The sequence below is a fragment of the Arachis ipaensis genome, chromosome B6 (assembly GCF_059453495.1).
Source record: "Arachis ipaensis isolate K30076 ecotype BB chromosome B6, ASM5945349v1, whole genome shotgun sequence".
Classification (NCBI taxonomy): Eukaryota; Viridiplantae; Streptophyta; class Magnoliopsida; order Fabales; family Fabaceae; genus Arachis; species Arachis ipaensis.
The window spans coordinates 44,608,794-44,618,330 of NC_142441.1; the positions used below are offsets into that span (position 1 = coordinate 44,608,794).

General features: G+C 41.8%; 1 non-coding gene across 1 annotated transcript; it reads right to left on the minus strand.

Moving 5' to 3' along the window:
• Positions 1-3,612: 3,612 nt before the first annotated feature.
• Positions 3,613-3,720, minus strand: LOC148555369 (small nucleolar RNA R71). The gene has a single exon (XR_015888223.1). It is a non-coding gene; the product is annotated as a small nucleolar RNA R71 (small nucleolar RNA).
• Between the last annotated feature and the right edge of the window lie 5,817 nt (positions 3,721-9,537).

Below are 9,537 nucleotides of genomic sequence, written 5' to 3' on the forward strand. Positions count from 1 at the left end.
CCTTGATAAAACCAAAGAACTACTTGGACAATTTAAGGGATATGAGGTCTGACACATACCCCGAGAACAGAATGCCCGAGCTGATGCACTCTCAAAACTAGCCAGCACCAAACCAGGGGGCAACAATAGAAGCCTCATACAAGAAACTCTCCGAATCCCATCAACCTTGGAGGAAGAAAAGATCCTAGCCATATCAGGACAGGATCAAGGATTGATGACTCCTATAATCAACTATCTCAAATAAAAAACACTCCTAGCAGACAAAAAAGAGGCAAAGAGGCTAGTACGAGAAGCTCAGTACTACACCATGACACAAGACATCATATATAAGAGAGGAATATCTACACCTTTCCTAAAATGCGTCCCAGCCTCCGCTACAAAGGAAGTTCTCGAAGAAGTTCACAGTGGCATGTGTGGCAACCACCTCGGGGCACGAGCACTTGCTAAAAAGGTACTCCGAGCTAGTTTCTACTGCCGACCTTACAAAGGGAAGCAATAGAGTTTGTCAAGACATGCCCACTCTGTCAGAAACATGCCAACTTCCACATAGCTCCACCTGAAGAGCTCATCTGCATTACTTCACCCTGGCCATTTGCAAAATGGGGCTCGACCTCCTTGGACTCTTCCCACAAGGGTCCGGACAAGTCAAGTTTCTCATTGTAGGTATAGACTACTTCACAAAGTGGATTGAAGCAGAGCGATTAGCTAATGCCACAGCTCAAAGAAGTCAGAAATTTCTATACAAAAATATTGTCACAAGGTTCGAGGTCCCATGCTCCATTACCACAGATAATGGTACTCAATTCACTGACACATGCTTTAGAAATCTGGTAGCTGATCTAAAAATCAAGCACCAGTTCACCTCCGTAGAACACCCACAAGCCAATGGGCAAGCGAAAGCGGCCAACAAAGTCATATTGGCCGGGTAAAAATAGAGGTTACAGGACGCCAAAGGAGCTTGGGCTGAAGAGCTCCCGCAAGTCCTATGGGCATATCGGACAACACCACACTCAACTACTGGGGAATCGCCATTTCGACTTGCCTACGGGATGGAGGCAATGATCCCTGTAGAGATAGAAGAAGGATCTCCTAGAATGATCCTCTATAATGAAGTTACCAACTCCCAGGTTCAAAAGGAAGAGCTCGACCTACTTCCAAAAGTCTGAGAAAGAGTCCGGATTAAAGAGGAAGCCCTAAAGCGTCGAATGGCTCTGAGATATAATCGGAAGGTTGTCCAGAGAAGCTTCACCACCAATGACCTTGTTTTAATCCGAAATGATATCGAAGTAGGTCGATCAGGAGAAGGGAAGCTAGCAGCTAACTGGAAAGGACCATACCAAGTAACAGAGGTACTGGGAAAAGGTTACTACAAGGTGTCTGATAAACCATTATTTTATGATTTATACTGTGTTTAATTGTGTGGTTTTATCAAATCTTTACCCACTTATTCATATGATAAGCAGGTATTTACAATTCCTTCCCAAAATCACTCCATGGTTGAAAACTTGCTTCCTAGAGATTTTTAATTATGTATTTTAATTCTCCTTTATCCCATTCGATGCCGTGATCCGTGTGTTGAGTGTTTCAGGCTTCATAGGGCACGAATGACTTGGAAATTGGAGAGGAGGCTTGCAAAAATGGAAGGAATACAAGAAACTAAGGAGATGACCAGCGAGCAATGACGCGAGCGCATGGCCCACGCGAACGCGCAAAATGGAGAATTCACAATGACGCGGATGCGTGCCTGACGTAAACACGTGGATTGGAGTCTGCACAAATGACGCAAACGCGTGAACCACACAAACGCGTGACAAGAAAAATCGCTGAATGACGCGAACGCATGGACGACGCGTATGCGTGACCTGCGCGATCTGCAAAAATAACAAAATACGCTGGGGCGATTTTGGGCCGCATTTTGACCCAGTTTTCGGCCCAGAAACACAGACTAAACCTAGGGAACATGCTAAAACTCAAAGAGGCATCCACACACATCAAGAATCATCACATTAGGATTACTCTTAGTTTTAGATCTGAATCTAGATTAGTGTTACATTGATAGTTTATGCTTTTGCTTTGGATTATGGATGTTGAAGAGCCATTACCTCCTTTGAAGACATTACTTTAGTTTGTTTCTTTACTCCCTTATTTTTAATTAATTACTCATTGACTCTGTTCAGATAATTATGTTGCGTTTTGAATTTATTAATATATGAAGTTATTTTTATTTTAATTAATTTTAATTCTCTATTTTATTTTATTTAATTATGTCTTCTCATATTTTTATGATTATTTCTTTCATGTCAATGGAGTAAAATTTCTACTTGACATGGGGTTGATTAAAAGGAGATACTTGAGTTGAAATGCTCAAGTGCTTGGTTGAATTGGACGTTGTTAGCTAATTCCATACCTACTAACACTAGACCTCCCTAAGGGAGAGGACTAGGAATTGAGGGTGAGAGTTAGTTTAATCACCATACTTTTCCTTATTTAGTAAAGGGTAACCGAGTGAGAACAACAACCTTTTTACACTGCACTATACTTGAGAAGATTCCAACAAGGATAGAAATTCCATTTAATTATTCCCCCAGTCAAGGCCTTTTATTCAGAGTATCAATAACTATTCTTAGTTTCTTTTTATTGCTTTAATTCACAATTATTTTAATTACTCATTATCAAACTCAATTTTCTGGGAATTTTTTGATTAATAAATTAGCACACTTTTCTGCAACTCGTTGGAAGACGACCTGGGACTCATACTCCCAGTATTTTATTTCTAAAATTTGTGACAACTCTTTTTTTAAATTGGTGAGGCAGATCTTAACCAGTTAAGAGCTATACGTGCAACGCTGTCCTCTTAATTGAAATATCTAAATTGGTTAACTTTTGTCACGCATCAATTTTTGGCGCCGTTACCGGGGAGTTACAATAGTGTGCTAAATTATTAATTAGTGTATATATTTTATTTTTATTTACAAATTTTATTTTTATTTCTGTTACCATGAGTTACATGTCTTTCTCATTGAAGGACGCGTTCATTGCCTGATCCGAGTTTAGTCCCATTTGATCCTGAAATTGAAAGAACTCTTTCACATATTAGACGAACTCGACGTCGGTTAGTCTCTGAGGGTGGTGAAGTGATTATTATCAATTCACCAGTCTCATCTGAGGGCGAATCTGAACTGCCATCTGAGAGCGAGACACGCTCATTTACTACTGATCCAGTTGATTTACGTGCAGGAAACATGGCAGCACCTAGGAGGATTACTCTCTAGGAGGCAGGAGCCCCAGATTTTACACTGTAGCCGTATCAAGTGCTTCACCCAACTGCAGCTGCAGATTTTGAACTAAAAACCGCACTGATCAACTTGATGCCCAAGTTTCATGGCTTACCTGCTCAAGAGCCTATCAAGCACCTTAGGAATTTCCAGACAGCCTGTTCTACTGTTAGGCGTCATGGTACAGATGAAACTTCTATTCTGTTAACCACTTTTCCATTTTCTCTTGAGGGAAAGGCGAGGGAGTGGTACTACTCCCAACCTGAAGCAACTGTTGCCAACTGGAATACACTCGAGAGAATTTTTGGAAAAATACTTCCCAGCTGAAGTCACAGATAGACTGAGAAAAAAGATCTCCTGCATTGTTCAAGGTGAATCAGAGACTCTCTATGAATATTAGGAGCGCTTCAACAATCTCATGGACGCATGTCCCCATCACATGATTGGTAAACTAGTATTGATCAGCTACTTCACTCAAGGCATGAACCCCCAGGATAAGACTACACTAGAAGGTGCCAGCAATGGTTCTCTGAAAAAGTATAAAATCGCAGATGAAGCATGGCAGTTGATCAGTGACTTAGCTGAGTCCACTAGGAATCACAGACAGAGGCGCAACCATTCCAAAGCTGTTGCAGAGATTTCCTCTAGCAAAGAAACTACTGCTCTCACCCAGAGCATATGTGAGATGACCAACTTACTGAAACAAATGCAGTTAAATCAACAACAGGCACAACAAGCTCAGCCTTCACCACAACAAGGCCAACAGTTAGTTCCCCAAAGAGTATGCGGGATCTGTGCTGATTATAGTCATTATACTGATGAATGCCCGCAGCTCCAGGAAGACAACACTGTGGCAATCACTCACAACTTCTATGACTGCCCGAATCAAGGATACAATCAACAAGGTGGCAACTACAACCAAGGTGGCAACAATAACCATAGATGGCAGGACAACTCCAACCAAGGCTGGAGAGATAATTCTAACCATGGCTGGAGGGATAACTTTAACAGAGGAGGCAGAGACAATAATGGAAACCAGAGGTGGAATAACAATAACAACAACAGGCAGCAGAATCAGAACCAACCTTACAGGACACTTCACCTGAGACAATCACAAGGACCCCAGCAAACCCAACAACAAGTTTCTCAGACTGCTTATTCTAATTCCTCATCAAATGACGAGATGCTCCATTCTCTTGCGCAAGGACAATAAGACATGCATGCGCAGCTGAACTCTAGTCTGAATGGCTTGACTGCCACTTTACAAGCTCTCATTTCCCAGATGGATTTCTCACTTAATTCCACACATCAAACTTCAAGCTCTAATGGAATTCCTTCTCAACCACTGCCTAATCCTAAAGGTGGCATCAACGCCATCACTTTGAAGTCCGGAACCACATTACAGGAGAGGAACCATGAGGAGCCAAACCCACCAGAAAATGTGCCAGCAGAGGATGTGGTGGAAGTAGAAGATGCTGAAGAGAAAGAGGACGTACAAGACATAGTTGAAGAAGAAGAAGTTCAACCACAGAATGAAGCCCCAAGGGATGCTGAAGCTACAAATCGCACCCCTCCTATTCCCTTTCCACAACTTGCAAGGAAAACTAGAAAGCAGATGGAACTTGACCCCAAAATGGTAGAAATATTCAAAAAGGTCGAGGTAACTGTTCCTCTTTTTGATGTTATTCAACAGGTACCTAAATACGCAAAGTTTCTAAAGGATTTGTGCATACATAAAGATAAAATTAATGAATTAGAAACTATTCCTTTAGGTAGTTCTATATCTGCTTTAATGGGAAATATACCTAAGAAATGTAATGATCTAGATCCATGTATGGTTAGCTGTACTATTAGAGGTGTGATATTTTCTGACTTTATGTGCGATTTAGGAGCATGTATTAGTATAATGCCTTTGTCTATATATGATACTTTGAGGCTCCCTCCCTTAAAAAGGTCGGCAGCTCGTTTTGTGTTAGCAGATAAAAGCATTATTACAGTAGTTGGAATTGCTGAAGATGTACTAGTGAGCATTAAGGGGCTTAGATTTTCCATTGATTTCTACATCCTGGAAATGCCCCCTAATGACTTAGGAAGACCATCATCAATCCTGCTTGGAAGACCATTCCTGAAAACTTCAAAGTTCAAGCTGGATGCATTCTCAGGAACTTACTCCTTTGAGAGAGATGGCAGAACAGTGAGTTTCAGTTTAATTGAAGCTATGAAGCATCCTCTGGAAGATCATTCTATCTTCCAATGCAACATTATTGATGAAACTGTAGCTAAAGTTCACCAGGAAGAATTAGAAGAGAAGTATATGGAGCAAGGTCCAAGTGTGGGGACACTTTCTGAAAACAATAAGAAGACTTTACCATTATCACCCACCCCAGATGATCCAGAGCCTAGCTATGAGCAGAAATTAGAGTTAAAGCCCCTTCATCCACACCTCAAGTATGCTTACCTTGAGGACAAGCAGAATTTCCCAGTCATCATTGCAAAGGAACTCACTTCTCAACAAGAAGAACAACTACTCAGTGTGCTGAGAAAACATAAGATAACAATTGGATGGAGCTTGGTGGATATAGTAGGTATCAGCCCCCAAGTTTGTGAACACAGAATATTCTTAGAAGAGGGAGCAAAGCCTGTCCGTCAGCCTCAAAGAAGATTGAATCCCACCATCTTAGAAGTTGTCAAGAAGGAAGTGACCAGGCTACTTGAAGCAGATATCATTTACCCGATTTCAGATAGTGAATGGGTCAGCCCAGTACAAGTAGTGCCCAAGAAGTCTGGAGTCACAACAATAAAGAATGAGCATGGAGAGCTTCTGACAACTAGAGTGCAGAATTCATGGAGGGTTTGCATTGACTATAGGCGTCTCAACCAAGCCACTCGCAAAGATCATTACCCCGTGCCATTCATTGATCAAATGCTTGATCGCCTGTCAGGTAAATCTCATTATTGTTTTTTAGATGGTTATACATGATACTTTCAAATTCATATAGCTCCAGAAGATCAGGAGAAGACCACTTTTACATGTCCCTTTAGAACTTATGCTTATAAGAAAATGCCCTTTGGCTTATGCAATGCACCAGCTACTTTCCAAAGATGCATGATGAGTCTTTTTTCTGATCTTATTGAGAACTGTATGGAGATTTTTATGGATGATTTCAGCATATATGGTGATTCATTTAGCCTTTTCTTGGATAGTTTATCTAGAGTATTAGACAGATGTGTTAATACAAACCTTGTATTAAATTTTGAAAAATATCACTTTATGGTCACACAAGAAATTGTACTAGGACATGTTGTGCCTAATACTGGCATTTCTGTAGATCCAGCAAAGGTGGATGTTATTTCTAGTTTACCTTACCCCTCCTCCGTGAGGGAAGTCCGTTCGTTCCTTGGCCAGGCAGATTTTTACAGGAGATTCATTAAGGACTTCAGTATGGTAGCATTACCTTTATCCAAATTGCTGCAGAAGGAAATTGAGTTCGAGTTCAGTGAAAGTTTTATGCAAGCGTTTGATAAGCTGAAGACCGCCCTGACTCAAGCTCCAATTGTGAGAGGACCTAACTGGAGCCAGCCATTTGAAATCATGTGTGATGCTTCCAACCATGCAGTAGGAGCGGCGCTGGCCCAGCACGAAAGTAAGGACCCTTTTGTAATTACCTATGCATCTAAGACTTTAGATGCTGCTCAGTCTAATTATACTACTACTGAAAAAGAGCTTCTAGCTATTGTTTTTGCTCTGGATAAATTCCGAGCCTACTTACCTGGTACTAAGGTAGTAGTGTACTCAGACCATGCAGCTCTAAAATATTTATTAGCTAAAAAGGAGTCCAAACCAAGGCTAATACGTTGGATACTGCTGCTGCAAGAATTTGATTTAGAAATTAAGAACAGGAGTGGTAACCATAATTTAGTGGCAGACCACCTGAGTCGCCTTGAGCACATTAAGGGTGACTCCACTCCTATAAATGATAATTTCCCATTTCATAACTTACAAGCAGTATCTGAAGTAGTTCCTTGGTATGCACCTGTAGCTAATTATCTAGTTAGCCACACTTTTCTTCCAAATTTTACTAAGCACCAAAGAGACAAGCTGAAAAGCGAGTCCAAATATTATATATGGGATGATCCATATTTATGGAAGTGTGGTGTTGACCAGGTAATTAGACGGTATGTGCCTCAATTAGAATTCCAGTCTATTTTAGAAGCTTGCCACTCATCTGAGAGTGGAGGACATTTTGGCCCTCAAAGAATAGCTAGAAAAATTCTAGACTGTGGATTCTGGTGGCCTACTCTTTTTAAAGACGCTGCTGAATTTTGTAAATCTTGTTCCACATGCCAAAGGTTTGGCAATATATCCAAGAGGGATGAGATGCCTCAACAGATTATGCTTTTCTATGAAATTTTTGATGTTTGGGGCATTGACTTCATGGGTCCATTTCCAAATTCTAACGGTTACTCTTATATATTGTTAGCCGTAGATTATGTTTCTAAATGGGTGGAAGCAATTCCTACCCGTACTGATGATGCTAACACTGTTGTTTCCTTTGTTAGAAACCATATTATCTGTCGCTTTGGATCACCACGAGTAATCGTGAGCGATCAAGGCACCCACTTTGGTAATAGGAGACTAACAGGATTACTGAAAAAGCATGGGATAATTCACAAAGTAGCAACAGCTTATCATCCCCAGACCAATGGGCAAGCAAAAGTCTCTAACAGAGAGATTAAATGTATTCTAGAGAAGATAGTAAAACCTCATAGGAAGGACTGGAGTGTCAGGCTACAAGATGCACTCTGGGCATATAGAACAGCGTACAAGACACCCATTGGGATGAGCCCATTTCGCTTGGTATATGGAAAGGCTTGCCACCTCCCCGTAGAGGTAGAACACAAGGCTTTTTGGGCTGTGAAAGAGTGCAACATGAATCTTATGAAAGCTAGTGCTGAAAGAAAGCTGCAACTAGCAGAACTAGAGAACCTCTGCCTAGAAGCATATGACAACTCCAGGCGTTACAAGGAGAAAATGAAGGCTGTCCAGGACAAGCACATTAAAGGAGAGAATTCAGACCAGGTGAGTTAGTTCTTCTTTATAACTTCAGACTGAGGCTCATGTCGGGTAAACTGAGATCAAGATGGGAAGGTCCATACAGAGTAGAAAAGGTAGAGCCATACGGAGTTTTCCACCTGCGTCATCCTACTAACTCCAAATTTCTAAAGGTCAATGGACATTGCCTAAAGCTTTATCATGGTGAGAAGATGAAGAATCAAAAGGAACTAGAGATTTTCCTTTTGGAAGACCCACCAAGAGAAGCAGAATGAGCCTAAAGAGCGTCCAACTTAAGGACGTAAAAGCAAAGTGCTAGGTGGGAGATAACCCACCATGGTATGATCGTTCCATTTCAGTCTTAATTTTATTTTTACTTTATTTTTATGATGTTAATGACTCTTCTCATCATCCCTACATATAGCTGCATATAGTTTGCATGAGCATTTTGTATATTATTTAAAAAAAAACACGCACGCGACGCGGCAGCGTCGCTGATGCGTCCGCGTCACCAGTGTGTTTTGAAGAAAAGAGAATTGGACAGCAAGTCACGCGAAAGCGTGGCTGGAGGCGTGCCTTAGGCACAAACATGCCCACGCGTCCGCGTCACCCACACGGACGCGTCATTTGGAAAACAAGCCTCCCACGCGTTCGCGTCAACCACGCGAATGCGTGACCCTAAAAATCGACGTAAAAGACGTGTATGGCAGCAAGTTGCAATGGAGCTGGACTGGAATGATGCTAGAAGCACCAGCCTCATCACGCGACCACGTGCCCCACGTGGCCGCGTCGTCCTCCAAACATGGCCATTCACACGACCGCGTCAACCACGCGATTGTGTCACCCTAAGTTTTGGCAAAATGAGTTTAACACAGAGAGTTATGCGAACGTGTCGCTGCCCTCGCGCCAATCGCACATTTCAGGTCACGCGACCGCGTGACCCACACGTCCGCGTGACCCACACGTCCGCGTCACCTGTATTTATCGTACATCATGCGACCGCGTCACTCACGTGTCCGCGTCACATGCGGCGCACAGAATATCCAGATCAGCCAAAATATCTTATCTTTTCTTCTCCCAAATCCTTATTTTTCTTACTTCCTTCTTCTCCTTCTTCCTTCTCTACTCTTTCTCACTTTTTACTCTTCCCCTTTTCTTTTCTTTTTACACCTATTATCAAGGTTTATTCTTCTTCCTTATTTACTTTTC